We start from the raw sequence: 17691 nt of genomic DNA, 5'->3' as shown, positions 1-17691 counted from the left end.
AAACTACTAACTCGACAGTCTGAACATTCAGAAATGTTTTGATAACTACAAACCATGGTCATGTATGATGAACAAGAGAAATTCTGCAGATGCTGGAAATCCAAGCAAAACACACAAAATGCTTCAGCAGGAGGGTCTCCGCCCGAAGCGTCGACTACTTTTTCCAAAGATGCTTCCTGGCCTGCTGAGTTCCTCCAGCAATTTACATGTGTTTCATGTATGATAAACACTTGTAGCTCATTCTCTGATAACTGAGCACAGTAGTTGTATTTATTTAGATACTGCAAGCTCCATTGAATTGAATTGAGTTTATTGACTTTATTTCTTACATCGTTCACAAACATGAGGAGTAAAAATCTTTACATTATGTCTCCATCTAAATGTGCAATGTGCAATCATAGTAATATATAATAATTTATAATAAATAGAACAGTCAATGTAATATAGAGTACGCACAAGTCAGCGTGAGTTTATCAGTCTGATGGCCTGGTGGAAGAAGCTGTCCCGGAGCCAGTTGGTCCTGGCTTTTATGCTGCGGAACTGCTTCCCAGAGGGTAGTAGCTGGAATAGATTGTGGTTGGGATGGCTTGGGTCCCCAATGATCCTACGGGCCCTTTTCACACACCTGTCTTTGTAAATGTCCTGAATCATGTGAAGTTCACAACTACAGATGTGCTGGGCAGTCCGCACCACTCTCTGTAGAGTCCTGTGATTAAGGGAGTGTCATGTGTGAAGCCAAGAAGAGCTACCGGACGGATGATGCTAATAACGAAAGACAATGGAGAAACATTCAAAATGCTAATAAGAGAGAAGAGAGAGATTAACGAGAAAGAGACACAATTCAAATGTTGGCGTCTGCCACAGACCATTTGCTTTGAACCTGAACTGTTTGAAGTTTGGTGGACAGGTGATACCCCATCAGGGGGATAAAAATAGCGGGTTTGCTAAGGCACGGGACACATACGCCACGAGACCCTGGAAAGAGCAGTGTGCCCCACAAGTTGGTGGGAGTTTAGAGGACCGGTTCGCGGGAATCGGTCAGAGGTTCACAGGGTGGAAAGGTACGATCGGTGGGAACCTGGTGTGTGTCTGCCCTTGCCTGGGTGCCGGGTTCACCATGGAAGAACGATCGCATCCGGAACGGAGGGGTCACAGTCCGTGACCACAGCTGGATCAGAAGGCATCGAAGGGTTTGCCTGAAACCAACTGCATCTCTCTCTCTCTCTCTCCCTCCCCCAACAGTACAACAACAGCGATTACTTCGAACTGCACTAGACTGAACTGAACTCTGCTTCACCTTAAGACTGATCATTTTACCCCTAGACTGCGATAGAGCTTGATTGATTCCTATGAGCCTATTTCTGTGTATATGTGTATATTATCATTGCTAACCTGTTACATTTATATCCTTGCGGTTAGTGCACTGTATTACTTATTTCTTTAATAAAACTTTATTAGTTCCTAGTAATTACAGACTCCAACACGTGTTCCATTTCTGCTGGTTTGGCAACCCAGTTATGGGGTACGTAACAGGAGGTACAGTTCCCATTCCAGGCAGTGATGCAGCCAGTCAGGATGCTCTCAATTGTGCCCCTGTAGAAAGTTCTTAGGATCTGGGGGCCCGTACCAAACTTCCTTAACCGTCTGAGGTGAAAGAGGCGCTGTTGTGCCTTTTTCACCACACAGCTGGTGTGTACAGGCCACGTGAGGTCCTCGGTGATGTGGATGCCAAAGAACTTGAAGCTGTTTACCCTCTCAACCCCAGATCCATTGATGTCAATAGAGGTTAGCCTGTCTCCATTCCTCCTGTAATCCACAACCAGCTCCTTTGTTTTTGCAACATTGAGGGAGAGGTTGTTCTCTTGACACCATTGTGGCAGAGAGATTACTCCTTCCCTGTAGGCCACCTCATTATTGTTTGGGATAAGGCCAATCAATGCAGTATCATCAACAAATTTAATTAGCAGATTAGAGCTGTGGGTGGCAATACAGTTATGGGTATACAGGGAGTAAAGGAGGGGACTCAGTACACAGCTCTGAGGGGCTTCTGTATTGAGAGTCAGAGGGTTGGAGGCGAGAGAGCCCACTCTTACAGCCTGCTGGCCATCTAACAGGATGTCCAGGATCCAGGTACACAAGGCAGGGTCAAGGCCGAGGTCCCGGAGCTTATTGTTGAGCCTGGAGGGAATTATGGAGTTGAATGCCGAACTGTAATCCAAGAACAGCATTCTCACATAAGCATCCTTCCTCTCCAGATGTGTAAGGACAGTGTATAGAACTGTGGCTATTGCGTCGTCTGTCGATCGGTTTTAAACTGCAGTAATCAAAAAGGAAAGAAAAAAACGATGATTGCTGAAAATCTGAAATAGCAGTGCAAAATGTTGTAAATATTCAGTAGGTCAGATTAATAATATTTCATTAAAGATACTGCCAGGTCCACTAAGTATTACCAGTGTTTTCTGTGTTTTTTTTTATAATTTGCAATTATGTGTCACGGAAATATCCAAAAAAGCTTTTGAGGCAATGCAATTAATTGAAAATATCTTTATGCTTTCAATGTGTTCACAATGAGTCAATCTATTGTGTTAGTCATGTTTATTTACTTTATGAATTCCCTTCAGCACAAGCTTTTGTTAGAACTTTTATTCTCCTGCCAAGCAATCTCACCAGAAAACACAAAATCTGTCTGGTTTTAGTACTTATAAAGAAAAGTATGTGCAAGTCCAATTGAAATTTGAAGTGAGCTGGGAGGCACACTTTACCCACTTGGCATATCGACTGAAATCCAGAACTAGTTAATATAACAGTAATTGTCCCAGCCAGTTAGACTGATCAATCTGTAAGATTTATGTGTAGAATGGACATTGACAGTATTAACTCTAAAGAAGCACTGATTTTTGTCAGCAACTGGAAGGATTGTTATTGAGTATTTCATTACTCATTTTTAATTTTTAAGAACTACTTTATGGAAATTGAGCTGTGCCTTCTTTGAGATGTTAATCAGTACTTGTGCAGAGGGCCAACAAATGTTTTGTTTCAGAGTCAATCACTGGGAAACAGTACAAACCCCAAGGCCACTGAAAAAACCTACTACTGTCATCACCAATTAACTGCATTGTGAAAACCTGCACTCAAAGTAAAATTTATTATCAGAGTACATACATGAGATTCTTTTTGTGTGTGCATACTTAGCAAATCTATAGAACAGTAACTGTAAGCTGTCCATTTTACCTGCCGCAGGAGATCTCTGTGATCACTTTGGTAGCAACGTACATTCCACCTCAGGCCAATGTCAAAAAGGCTCAAGATGGTCTGAGCAATGGGATCAACGTGCATGAAACAGCACACCTTAATGCTTTCACCGTTGTTTTGGGGGATTTTAACCAGGCCAATCCAAAAAAAATCACTAAATAATTAGCATCAACAAATCACTTGTAATACCAGAGGAAACAACACACTAGACCACTGTTACACCTCCATCAAGAATGCCTACTGTGCTATTCCACACCTTCACTTCGGGAAGACTGATTACCTGGCTGTACTTCTACTCCCTGAGTATAGGCAGAGACTGAAGACTGCAGCACCAGTAGTGAGGACCAAGAAGGTACCGACAAGGGAAGCACAGGAGCGCTTACAGGACTGCTTTGAATCGGTGTATTCAGGGATTCATCTTCAAATCTGAATGGCTACGCCACAGTTGTTTCCAACTTCATTAAAATCCATGTGGATGAGAATGTGCCTACAAAGACTTGCTGTACATTCCCAAACCAAAAGCCATGGATGAAGCAGAAGGTACGCCATTTGCTGATGGCTAGATCTGTGACATTTAAATCTGGTGACCCAGGTCTGTACAAGGAAAACAGGTATGACTTGCAAAGAGCTATTTCAAGGATGAAGAGACAACTTCAAACGAAGGTGATATTGGATGTTTGACAACTCTGGCAGGGTTTGTAGGGCATTACTTCCTACAAAGCAAAACCCAACATGATGAATGGCAGCAATGCTTCAGTACCAGATAAGCTGAATGCCCTCTATGCTCACTTTGAAAGGGAGGTACAACTACAGCTGTGAAGATCCCTGCTGCAACCAGTGACCCTGTGATCTCTGTCACGGAGTCCAATGTCAAGCTATCTTTCAGAAGGGTGAACCTTTGCAAGATGGCAGGCCCCAAAGGCATACCTGGTAAGGCTCTGAAAACTTGTGCCCACCAACTGGTGGGAGTATTCGAGGTAATTTTCAGCCTCTCACTGCTACAGTTAGAAGTTCCCACCTTCTTCAAAAAGTCAACAATTATACTAGTGCCTAAGAAGAGTAGTGTGAGCTGCCTTAATGACTATTGTCCAGGAGCACTCACATCTACGGTGATAAAATGCTTTGAGAGGTTGGTCATGGCTAGAATCAACTCCTGCCTCAGCAGGGGCCTGGACCCACTGCAATTTGCCAATTCTCACAATAGGTCAATGCCAGACACCATCTCAATGGCCCTTCACATAGCATTAGATCACCCGGACAATACAAACACCTATGTCAGGATGCTGTTCGTTGACTTAGCTCAGCGTTTAACGCTATCATTCCCACAGTGCTGATCAATAAGCTTCAGAGCCTGGGCCTCTGCACCTCCCTCTGCAATTGGATCCTCAGCTTCCTAACCGGAACACCACAATCTGTACGGATTAGTGATAATATTTACTCCTCCCTGTTGATCAACACTGGCGTATCTTAGGAATATGTGCTTAGCCCACTGCTCTACTCCCTCTATAACCATGACTGTGTGGCTAGGTATAGCTCAAATACCATCTATACATTAGCTGATGATATAATTATTGTTGGTAGGATCTCAGATGGAGATGAACGGGTGTACAGGAGTGAGATATACCAGCTAGTTGAGTGGTGTCACAGCAGCAAGCTTGCACTGAATGTCAGTTAGATGAAAGAGCTGATTGTGGACTTCAGGAAGGGCAAGACGAGGAAACACGAACCAATTCTCACAGAGGGACCAGAAGTGGAGAAAGTGAACAACTTCAAGTTCCCGAGTGTCAAGATCTCTGAGGATCTAATCTGGCCCCAACATATTGATCATTCTGACAGGCTACATCACTCTCTACTGGCTACTGCACAGGACTGAAAGAAGTTACAGAAAGTTGTAAAATTAGTCAGCTCCATCTTGGGTGCTCGCCTCCATAGTATCCAAGACATCTTCAAAGAGCGGTGGCTCAGAAGGGCGATGCCCAACCAACCAGGACATGTCCTTTTCTCAGTGTTACTGTCTGGAAGGAGGTACAGAAGCCTAAAGGCAAACACTCAGCGATTCAGGAACAGTTTTTTCCCCTTTGCCCCATACAATTCTTAAATGGACATTCAACCCATGAGCACTATGTCACTTTTTTAATATATGTTATTTCTGTTTTTGCACTACTTTCAATCTATTTAATATACATATATATACTTACTGTAATTGATTTACTTTTTTCTTTCCTTATTATCACATATTGCATTGAACTGCTGCTGCTAAGTTAACAAATTTCACGACACATGTGGGTGATAATAAACCTGATTCTAATACTGGATAGGATCTATAAATTGTAAACACCAAGATCTGTAAACTGTAAACAAACTGTGAAAATGCAGTTAATAAATAAATAGCAATAAATAAAATATATAAAATAATTATATAACAGAGTTCTTAAATGAGTGTAGCTATCCCCTTTTGTTCAAGAGCCTGATGGTGAGGGGTAGTAACTGTTCCTGAACCTGGTGGTGTGAGTCCTGAGGCTCTTGTACCTTCTCTCTGATGGCAGAAGCGAGAAAAGAGCATGGCCTGGGTGGTGAGGATCTTTGATGATGGGTGTTGCTTTTCTACGCCAACATTTCATGGCGATGTGCTCAATGGTTGGGAGGTCTTTACCCATGACGTACTGGGCCGAATCCACTACCTTTTGTAGGATTTTCCACTCAATGGCATTGGTGTTCCCATACCAGGCTGTAATGCAGCCAGTCCGCACACTTTCCCCCACACATCTATAGAAGCTTGCCAAGATTTTTGATGACATGTTGTCATGGTCTGATCCATGAAGTCCGCATTCCGGTTCACGGTCCGTCCGTGGACTCAGGACTCCAGGTCTTCCAGCTGTCCTTGTTTTGGTTGGGTTAATCATAAGCACCTGATTCCCATCTTGGGGCTTGGAATATAAATGGCCTTGGGGTCAAGTGTGGGCTGCTGGTTTGTCTTGTCAAGATTCCCTGGGAGCAACCTGCTGGTGGAAGGCTAGAGTAGCTTCCTGCTATCTTTAGGCTGTGTTAGAGAACCATCACTTCATGGAGCCTTGTTGTCAGTAGTCGGAGCTGTCTTTGCGGTATGGATTTGGCCGTTTCCCGGGCCAGCTGAGTGGCTGTCAGCCACTCTGAGCTAGGTAGGGAACTGGCTGTTTCCATAGCTAGCCTAGGTTGCTGGCCATAACTGTGACTGGGAGCAACCCCGATGCAGAGATGGAACTGTCTGTCATTCTTTGGTGTTTGTCTCTTCTTGTCCTCACCTCTGTGGGGTAAGTCAGGCCATTCTGCCATTGCCTTGCAGGGTAACCTGTCTTGTCTTGTCTTGTCTTTGCCTCTGTTGAATAAGTCTGGCTGCTCTGCCATTACCCAACGGATGGTCCTGTCCCACCATGGTGTGGAGATAAAGTTGAGTCCTGGCTTGTCCAAGTATAAGTCCTGCTCTATGTCTATGTACTGTCCTGTCTTGTGTTAGTGTCGTGTTAAAGGTGAGTCCTGGCTTTTTGAAGGATAAGTCCTGGTTCTATGTTGATGTACAGTTCCAAGTCTGTCTCCGAGCTCCAGCCTCAGGAGCCAAGACCCCAGCCTCAGGCCTCAAGAGCCAAGACCCCAGCCACGTCCTGTCCTGTAGCCATGTCATGTCCTTGCCTGGTTCTGGGGTCCAAGCCTGAGGCAAGACCCAGTTTCTGGGTTCTTGTCCAGTCTCTGGCTCGGAGTCCAAGCCCAGGTTCCTAGTTCATGGTTCCCTGTCTAGTCCACGTCCTAGCCCAAGTCTGCGTTCTTGTCCCTGCTCCTTGTCTGTATCCTGTCACGTCCCTACTCTAGTCAAGTCCTGTTCCTTGTACTTCAGTGTCTGTCTAGCATTTGGGTCTGTTCCCAGCACCCCCATTGTGACACATGGTCCTGAGGAAGTAGAGGTGCTGTCATGCTTACTCATTCCTCAATTTCACTTTATTCTCTTGTGCAGAAGAAGAGCGTCATAGACCTTGTTAAACAAAGACATATCATATTATACAGAAATTGTTGGAAACAGATATTGACTATTTGATAAGCTGGTGGATGTTCAAATTCCTTATCTGCAAATTCAATTAGCAATCAAACTATTGTAATAGTCAATAAAATCTGCACGTTAATGGGCAACAATACTTCAGAATTTGTAAGTAACTGACCAATAGTAAATGTAAATAGTAAATGTTATCTGTTTACATCTTTATCTTGTGGGCGGAGCTAGAGATCGAGCGGCTTCTCCTAATTCATCAGCGAAACCGTTGAATTCTAATGTCTCTGTTTTCCTTCTCAGGGCGGCCGGGGGTCCTGTCGGGATCTTTGATTTACAGCAGCACTGAGACTGTGGTTCTGTACGGCAGCGGGTCCCGTTCTTCGAGTGGACCTATCGGCCGGGTTTCAGTTTGTCCAGGTTCTGCCTGCTGCCGGGCGCCTTCGAGGTGCAGCCGAGCGCGGCCCCGGTGGACGCGAGTTCTCACCGGTGTTAGGTTAGCAGGAGCCGGAACAGGGCTCTGCACTCGGTGAGGACTTTCGGTCAAGATATTTCTGCGCCTCCTGCGTGTTCTTCTTGTCCGGTCTGTGTAATGTGATCTGTTGGAGCCTGTGGCGTGCAGTTTGGAACCCGAGCGCCCTGCTGTGTCCGGAGAGCTGCCTCGTGGAGATCAGAGACAGGGATCCGAAAAGGACCAGAGACGGGGCACGGGGTCGTGAATGACTCCATCTCGATGTGGCAAGGAAGATTGAAGCATCGAGGTGAATGTGGAGGGGTTCTGTGGTCGCTCCCGATGGGTCGGCGCGGCGTCCAGACCCGGCATGGCGGTCACTCTTCACAGAAGGACTGAGTTGGTGTGGCTGCTCTCCTTGTATGCCGATGGAAGATTTGTGAGAAGATTGGACTGTATACTGTGTGCTATATGTATATTGGTCTCCTTCAGTTTTTAGGTGTTTTCTTCTTTTTATGTCCGATTGGTGGGTCGGTGATTTGTTAATTTTTGGTGTGTGGAAGGTTTGGGGCTTTGATGATATGGTCGCTGTTCTTTGCGGGTGAAGAGGTCGAGGATTTTATTGTCACTGTTTTGTTTCTGCAGAGGAGGGGTGGGGGCATTTGATGCTAATGTCACTGTTCTTTTCTGTGGGGGAGGGATGGGGATTTAATGCTATTGTTGCTGCTTTTTTTGCAGGGGAGGGGTTGGAGAGTTTACAAGTTTTGTTTCCTTTTTGTGCCAGGGGGCGATGGGGGGGGGGCGGAGAAGAGTAGACGTCTTTCTGTATTTAATGGCTATCTGGAGAAGACAAATAGAGTTATATTGTACATGCATACTTTGACACTAAAATGAACCTTGGAACCTTTTTTTTTGATCGATGGTGAGGTGCCGATTCTTGAGTCGTGAACTAAAAATAAAAAGCAACGCTTCAATTGACTGTAACATTGAAATAGTGACTGTCGTCTCCCCTTTCACTGTAGGAGGAGCGATATCTGTCTCTCCCTTGAGTGAGAGAAAGAACCCAAGGGATGTCAAAATGTTGGAGTGAACAGTTAGCTTTTTATGTACTGTAGACATTTCTTGCCTGGGCTGACTACACACTATCTGTAAATTAACTTGTCTTCACCTTTGCCTTATGACTTCCACACTATTTTTCTTTTGTGTTTTCCACAGGATGAAGCATGTGAACCTACAAAAGGACAACTACCTTGTCATGGTTTGAAGGCTTGCATACCTCGATAACCCGGAGAGCTATGCTGGCTGGAGTCAGGGTTTTATGCTCTGGCTCTTGGTACGGTCACCCATGTCAAACAGGTCAAAGGGTAGAGGCCAGACTAAGAGCAGTCCACCGGTTCTCTGGGTTCAGAAGTTCAGCACAGGGCTGATTATTCTGACTGATCAAACAAAATTGTTATGGAAATAGCAGTGAAGAACCCTTCTACATGTGAGAACGATGGTATTCCTGAGTCTCCACCTGGGACTTGCAAGACTGACAGTAGTGAAAATTGAGAGGAAGCAACCGACACAATGAAGGAAGCCTCGAACACTGCCAGAGGTGAAGGACCTTCCTTGCTGCCCTAAATGCCAGCAGCGTAATGGGCAGTAAGTATGCAGGAAGCATGTGATGATTTGAGAGAGAGAAGTGCTCAGCATTTGGGAGTTGTGAAGCAAGAATAAGAAAATTATAAATGGAGCAGGGACAGGGCAGGCCATACATGAAGTTCTCCCGCAGTTAGAGCGAGAAGTTGTATAAATGCAAAATTATGCTGGAAACACTCCTGGCCAGGTAGTTTGGTGGAAAGTGAAAGAATAGTCTTCAGTCTGAGAACTTTTCAACTGGGGAAGAGAGAAAACATGTGGAGGAATGGATTATATATAGAGGTTAATAGTTGGGAATGGGGTCAACTATTCAAAATTTAAACTAAATGTATTATCAAAGTATTTGTTACCCCCATATATTACCTTGAGATCCATTTGTGGGCATTTACAGGAAAAAGAAATACTATAAAATTTCATGAAAGTCTGCATACATAGCACCCAAGTGTGCAAAGCACATTGCTGGATGGCAAGGCACTTGTCTGCAATTCTCTAGACATTAGTTCATCAGCTACAGGAGGAACTGGAAGAAAAGTAGATCATGCATCATGTAATACCTTTATTTTCTATTGCGTTTGATTAAGCTGTTTTTCATTACGTAACTCATTACATAGCATTGAACTTCCAGGTATTATCTCTTAAATAATGAAACTATAAATATTGTAAGATTAATTAAAATTTTACTTTTAATAATACAGACATTGATTATACCTCACACACGAGGAAATCTGCAGATGCTGGAAATTCAAGCAATGCTGGTGAACGCAGCAGGCCAGGCAGCATCTATAGGAAGAGGTACAGTGGAGGTTTTGGGCCGAGACGTCGACTGTACCTCTTCCTGTTGATTATACCTACCAAATTCCTCAGTGTTCAAAAGCTGCATGACCCTTTAATACATTTTGTTGTTCAGTTAATGTCAGAAATTAATACTTTGACATTAATACTTTCTCTATCTGAATCCACACTTTTCTTTGCTTTCTGTACCTGATTTAACAATGAATTACATAGGCAATCAACACTTAGTTCAGTCTCTATTATTCATGAACAATTCCCTAATCCCTTTGATTAAGGAGAGAGTGTTATTTGGCATATTTATAGATACAAATGTTACATAGGGAATAGAGTCATAGAACACTACAGCACAGAAACAGGCCTTTCAGCCCATCTAGTCCATGCTGAAACATTTAAACTGCCTAGTCCCATCAACCTGCCATCCCATCCACTTACCTATTTAAACATTGAAATTGAAGTTGTATCCATCACTTGTGCAGGCAGCTTATTCCATACTCTCACCACCCTCCGAGCAAAGAAATTTCCCCACATATTCCCCTTAAACATTTCATCTTTCATCCTTAACCCATGACCTCTAGCTGTAATCTCACACAACCTCAGTGGAAAAAGCCTGCTTGTATTTACCCCATCTATACTACACCTCTAGCAAATCTCCCCTCAATCTTCTATGTTCAGGGAATAAAGTTCTAACCTATTCAATCTTTCCTTACAACTCAGGTTCCTCCAGTCCCTATAGCATCTTTGTAAATTTTCTGTGTACTCTTTCAATCCTATTTACATCTTGTAAGTAAGTGACCAAAACTGCGCACAATACTCCAAATTAGACCTCACCAACATCTTATACAACTTCAACATAACATCCCATCTTCTGTACCTGGTACTTTGATCTATGAAGGCCAAAAGCGTTCTTTACAACCTTATCTACCTGTGCCACCACTTTCAATGAATTATGTACCTGTACTCCCAGATTCTGTTGTACTACCGCACTCCTCAGTGCCTTACCATTCACAGTGCAAAATCTACCCTGATTAGTCCTACCAAAGTACAACGCTTCACACTTGTCTGCATTAAATTCCATCTGCCATTTTTAAGCCCATATCTTCAAATGATTAGATCCCACTGCAAGCTTTGATAGCCTTATTTGCTGTCCACTGCACCCCCATTCTTGGTGTCACCAGAAAAACTTGCTGATCCAATTAACCACATCTTCATGCAGATTGTTAATATACATGAAAGGCAACAATGGACCCGGTACCAATCCCTGCAGCACTCCACTAGCTACAGCATTAACTGTACTTCAATCCTCTGATGCCTCACCTGTCACTAAGGATGACTTAAATAGGTCTGCTACAGCTTCTGCAATTTTGGCACCTGCCTCTCACAGGGTCCGAGGGAACATCTTGTCAGGCCCTGGGAATCTGTCCACCCTAAGTTACCTCAAGACAGAAAACATCTCCTCTGTAATCTGTATATACGGACCATGCTTTGCCTGACTTCTGTAGACTCTGTGTCTCCAGAGTAAATACAGATACAAAATATCCATTCAACATCTTCCCCATCTCTTTTGGATCAATACACAGATTACCATTCTGATCTTCCAGAGGACAAATTTTGTCCCTTAAAATCCTTTTGCTCTTAACATATCTGTAGAATCCCTTAGGGTTCTCCGTCACCTTGTCTGCTAGGGCAACCTCATGCCTTCATTTAGCCCTCCTGATTTCTTTCTTATGTGTTCTCTTGCATTTCTTATTCTTGATAGGGACCTCATTTGTTCCTTCCTACCTACCTACACCTGCTTTGCACCTCCTTTTGTTTTTAAACCAGGGTCACAATGTCTCTCGAAGACCAAGGTTCCCTAAACCTGTTATCTTTACCTTTTATTCTGACAGGCACATACAAGCTTTGTACTCTCAAAATTTCACTTTTGAAGGCCTCCCACTCACCAAGTACACCTTTGCCAGAAATCAACCTGTACCAATAAACATTTGCCAGATCATACCTGATACCATCAAAATTGACCTTTCTGCAATTTAGAAAATCAATCTAAGGCCCAGACCTATCCTTTTCCATAATTACTTTGAAACTAATGGCATTATGATCACTAGATGTGAAGTGTTCCCCTACACAAACTTTTGTTACCTGCCTTATCTCATTCCTTATTAGGACATTAAGTATTGCACCCTCTCTCATTGTGACTCCTATGTACTGATTAAGGAAACTTTCCTGAACACATTTGACAAACTCTATCCCATCTAGTCCTTTTACAGTATGGCAGTCCCAGTCAATAAGTGGAAAGGTAAAAATCACCTACTATCACAACCTTATGTTTTTTGCAACAGTCTGCGATCTCACTACAAATTTGTTCTTCTAAATCCCTTGGACAGTTGTGTGGTCTGTAATATAGCTCCATTAATGCAGTCATATCTTTTTTTATTCCTCAGTTCTACCCATAAAGCCTCAATAGATGAGTTCTCCAGTCTGCCATGACATTTTCCCTTACTAGTACTGACCCCAATCCCCTTTTATTCCCTCCCACTCTATCACGTCTAAAACAGTACCCCTGAATACAGAGCTTACGTCCTGACCCTCCTGCAGTCAAGTCTCACTACTGGATACAATATCAGAATTCCATGTGTTGATCCATGCCCCGAGCTTACCTTCCTTTCCCATAGTACTTCTTGCATTGAAAAATATGCCACACAGAATATTAGCCCCACTGTGCTCAACCTTTTGATTCCTGACTTTGCCTGAGATCTTAACAATATCTGTCTCCATAATGACACCACAATCACTCTACTATCTGTACTGGCACATTGGTTACCATCCCCATGTAACTCTAGTTTAACCCCCCTGTCGTGGTCTGGTCCGTGAAGTCCGTATTCTAGTTCACGGTCCGGTCCGTGGACTCAGGACTCCGGGTCTTCCAGCTGTCCCTTGATTGAGTTAATCATAGGCACCTGATTCCCATCTTGAGGCTTGGAATCTAAGTAGCCTTGGGGTTAAGTATGAGCAGCTGGTTTGTCTTGTCAGTCCCTCTTGGAGCAACCTGCTGATGGAAGGCTAGTGTAAACCATTTGTGATCTCTAGGACTGGTTGGAGGGCCACTGCTTCATGGAGCCTTGATGCCACTTGTTGGAGCAGTTTTTGTGGTATGGATTCGGCTGTTTCTGTAGCCAACTGAGGTTGCAGGCTGAACTGAGACTTGGAGCTACCCTGAAGCAGAGATGGAACTGTCTGTCATTCTTTAGTGTTTGTCTGTTCTTGTCCTTGCCTCTGTAGGGTAAGTCAGGCTGTTCTGCTGTCGCCCTGTGGGAGAATCTATCTTGTCCTCGCCTCTGTTGGGTAAGTCTGGCCATTCTGCTGTTACCCAACAGGTGGTCCTGTCCCATCTTGGTGTGGAGATAAAGTTGAGTCCCGGCTTGTGTATGGATGAGTCCCTGCTCTTTGTCTATGTACTACCCAGTCTCATGTTAGTGTCGAGTTAAAGATGAGTCCTGCCTTTTTGAAGGATAAATCCTGGCTTTCTGTTGTTGTTCAGTTCCCAGTCTGTCTCTTAGCTCCAGCCTCCAAGTTATCAGTCTCTGCATTTCAAGATGAAGATCCCAAGCCAAGCTCCAAGAACCCAAGCCTCGAGGATCCTGCAGCCAAGCTCCAAGAACCCAAGCCTGAAGTCCCCAGCCTGCAGCCAAGCTCAAGACCCAAGACCCCAGCCTGAAGCCATGTCATGTCCTTGCCTGGTTCTGGGGTCTGAGCCGGAGGCAAGACCCAGGTTCTGGGTCCTTGTCCAGTCTCGGGCTTGGAGTCAAAGCCTTGCCTCCTAGTCCTGGTTCCGCTTTCCCTAGCTCTAGTCTGTGTTCTTGTCCCTGCTCCTGGTCTGAATCCTGTCACATCCCTACTCTAGTCAAGTCCTGTTCCTTGTACTTCAGTGTCTGTCTTGCATTTGGGTCCGTTCCCAACAACCCATTGCGACCCCCCCCCCACCCCAGATACTAGCAAATCTTCCCACTAGAATATTAGACCCCCCCTCCAGTTTAGGTGCAAACCTTCTCTTCTGTACAGGTCCCACTTTTCCTGAAAGGGAGCCCAATGATCCAAACATCTGAAGCCCTTCCTCCTACACCAACTCATTTGCCACATGTTAAACTGTATGTTCTTCCTATTTCTGACCTCACCAGCACATGGCACAGGTAGCAATCCTGAGATCACAACCCTGGAGGTTTCGCACCTAACTCCCTGAATTCATTTTGCAGAACCTTGTCCCTCTTCCTACCTGTATCATTGGTACCAACATGGACCACTACCTCCAGCTGCTCACCGTTCCACTTAAGAATGCTGAGGACTCGATCTGAGATGTCTGGTATCCAAGGGGCAACATACCACTTGAGAATCTTGTTCTCATCCACAGAAACTCCTTTCTGTTTCCTAACTAGCAAATCTCTCATCACCACAGCTTGCCTGTTCTCCCCTCCTTCCCTTCTGAGCCACACTCAGTGCCAGAGACCTGACCACTGACTATCCTCTGTTAGGCCAGATGTTGTCCTTAGTCAGTTGTTAGCCAACAGGAATTATCCCTCAGAATGGATTCGTGTCACTTACCTGTCACCGCTGCTAAAATCCATCCCATTATGCCATTTTACTTTGGTTTTACAGCTCCTCTGCAATTCCATCTCCATTCACGTTGTCACAGGATTCGGATATGGCCCAAGTGTGGAGTGAGAGACATTGAAGCGGGTCAATAGTTCACAAAACTTTAATGCGAACTGTGTTAAAGAGAAAATAAAACAATGAATGCTAGGCCAAACAGGGCCGTTAACTAAAACTCTCAAATGGGAAATGACGCCTACGCTGCAGCTAAAAAGTACATCTAAACATTAAACGAATGCTGACAGTCTTCAGAGTCAGTTGTCTCAACAGTCCAATTCCTCAGGCAAGGCTGATGCAAACAGGCAGCGAAGCAATACTGTGCTTTGTCCAAGTCTGTACAAGCACTACGACGACAAAGATGGAGTTAAATACTATCACCATTAAATAATTAGCTGCCACGTGCATATTCACAAGTGCAATTGCCGTATCTACTGTGCTGCCAGATCTGTGGTTGTGACAGGGCCCCCTCTCTAGGTGCAGCCCCTGAGGTGCCACAGACCTGTGTCCGCTGGAATTCCCGGATCAGCAACTTGTCCAAGATGTCCTTTGCTGGGATCCAAGTACGTTCTTCCGGACCATACTGTTCCCAGTCCACAAGGTACTGGACCTTACCATGTACCTGGCAAGATGCCAGGAGGAGCTGCACAGTATAGACAAGGGAACCATCTACCAGGAGGGGGAGGTGGGGTTACTGGGGCCAGGGGAGAGGTAGTAACAGGCTTGAGCTGGGAAACATGGAATACTGGGTGGATCTTCAGTGCTGCGGGTAGACGCAATCTATAGGATGCCTTGTTGACAGTCTTTTCCACTACAAATGACCCCATGTAGCACGGTGCCAATTTGCGGCTCTCGACTTTCAGGGGAAGATCCCTTGATACCAACCAGACCTCCCCTCCTGGCTTGAATGGGTTTACCCGTCGATGGTAAGGCTGCCGGGAATGCTGTTTCTGGGCGCGCAGCAGAGAAGCACTGGCTCGACTCCAGGTGCGCTTGTTCAGCAGTAGAAGCTCCTACGTCAATCTCCTGATCAGGGAAGAGCAGGGTCTGGAATCCCTTCTGCTATTCAAAGGGAGACATACTGGTGGAGGATGACTGGAGGTTATTGTGGGCAATCTTTGCCCAAACCAATTGGGAGCTCCAGGACATGGGGTTGGAAGAGGCAAGATAGCACAGGGTTGTCTCCAACTCCTGGTTCACTCTCTGTCTGGCAATTAGATTGGGGTGGAAGCCAGACGAGAGGCTGGCTGTGGCTCCAACAAGAGAGCATAACGCCTTCCAAAAGTGGGAAGTGAACTGTGGTCAACGATCAGACACTGTCTTGAGGAAAGCCATAGAGCCTGAACACATGTTGAACCATGAGTGTGGCAGTCTCACAAGCCGATGGGAGCTTGGGGAGGGCAATGAAGTGGGCAGCCTTGGAAAATCAATCCACAATGACCAAAATGGTAGTGTTTCCATTAGATGCGGGCAGACCAGACCAAAAGACATCACCAGGTTTTCATTGTGGTCATTAGGGGTGTTGAAAGCAGTTTTCCACTCATCTCTTTCTCTTACGTGAATCAGATTGTAAGCATTGCGCAGATCAATTTTGGAAAATATGTTTGCTCCCTGGAGGTGTTCAAACGCAGATGCCAGCAAGGGAAGAGGGTAGCAGTTCTTCAGTAATGTTGTTCAGGGGCCGATAATCGATGCAGGGACGGAGTTTGCCATCTTTCTTGTTCACGAAAAAGAAGCCCGCTCCTGCCGGCGAGGTTGACGGACAGATAAACTCCATGCTCAATGCCTCCTTAACTTCACTGAGAACAGGTTTCCCTACCTGACTAATGAATCTCACGGCCAAGGTCAGCTGCTCTCCCTCTCTCTGCTGTGTCCATCTTTGTGTGGTTGAGACCTGCTGTCACCAGGTTCGGATATCACCCAAGTGTGGAGTGAGAGACACGAAAGTGGGTCAATAGTTCACACACCATTAACAGTGTTCGCATTAAAAGGAAAATAAAACAATAAACGCTAGGCCAAACAGGGCTGTCAACTAAAACACTCAAACAGGAAATGAAGCCCACACCGCGGCTGAAAGGAACATCTAATTATTAAATGAATACCGCTAGTCTTCAGATGACTCGACAGTCCAATTCCTCAGGCAAGGCCGATACAAGCCAAAGCGAGGCATTACTGTGCCCTGTCCAAGTCTCAACAAGCACTATGATGACAGGTATGGAGTTAAACACTCTCACCATTAAATGATAATTAGCTGACACGTGCAAATTCATAAGCGCAATTGCCGTACCTACAGTGAAAAAAACACTTTGGCCCACAAGGTCTACACCAAACAGGATACTAAATTAAACTAATTTTCTTCTGCCTATATGTAATCAATATTCCTCCATTCCCCATATATTCCTGAAACTATCAGGAAACCTCTAAGATGCCATTATCACCACTTACCCGACAGTCTATTCCAAAAACCATCACTCTTATTTTATAAGACACTTGCCCTGCTTATCTTCTTTAATCACCCACCCTCTCACCTTAAATTCATGTCCTCTAGTATTAGATATTTCTACCCTGAGAGAAAGACTCTAACTACCTACCCTATCAATTCCTCACATAATCTTCTAAACTTCTGTCAGATCTTCCTTAAGCCTCTAATGCTCCAGAGTGAACGATGCAAGTTTGTCAACCCTCTCTTTATAGTTCATACTCTCTGATACAGCCAGCTTCCTGGTAAACGTCTTCTGCCTCCACATTGTTCATGTAATAGGGCAACCAGAAGGCTACACAATACTCTGGTGTGGCCAAACCAAATTTTAGTATAGCTGCAACGTGACTTCCTGACTCTTAAGGCTGATTTATACTTGTGCATATGTGCTACACTGTAGGCCTGATTTTCATTTCTGCGTAG

Source organism: Mobula hypostoma, chromosome 8 (genome assembly GCF_963921235.1).
Source record: "Mobula hypostoma chromosome 8, sMobHyp1.1, whole genome shotgun sequence".
In the NCBI taxonomy this organism is placed as follows: domain Eukaryota; kingdom Metazoa; phylum Chordata; class Chondrichthyes; order Myliobatiformes; family Myliobatidae; genus Mobula; species Mobula hypostoma.
Note: the sequence above shows the minus strand (reverse complement) of the source record.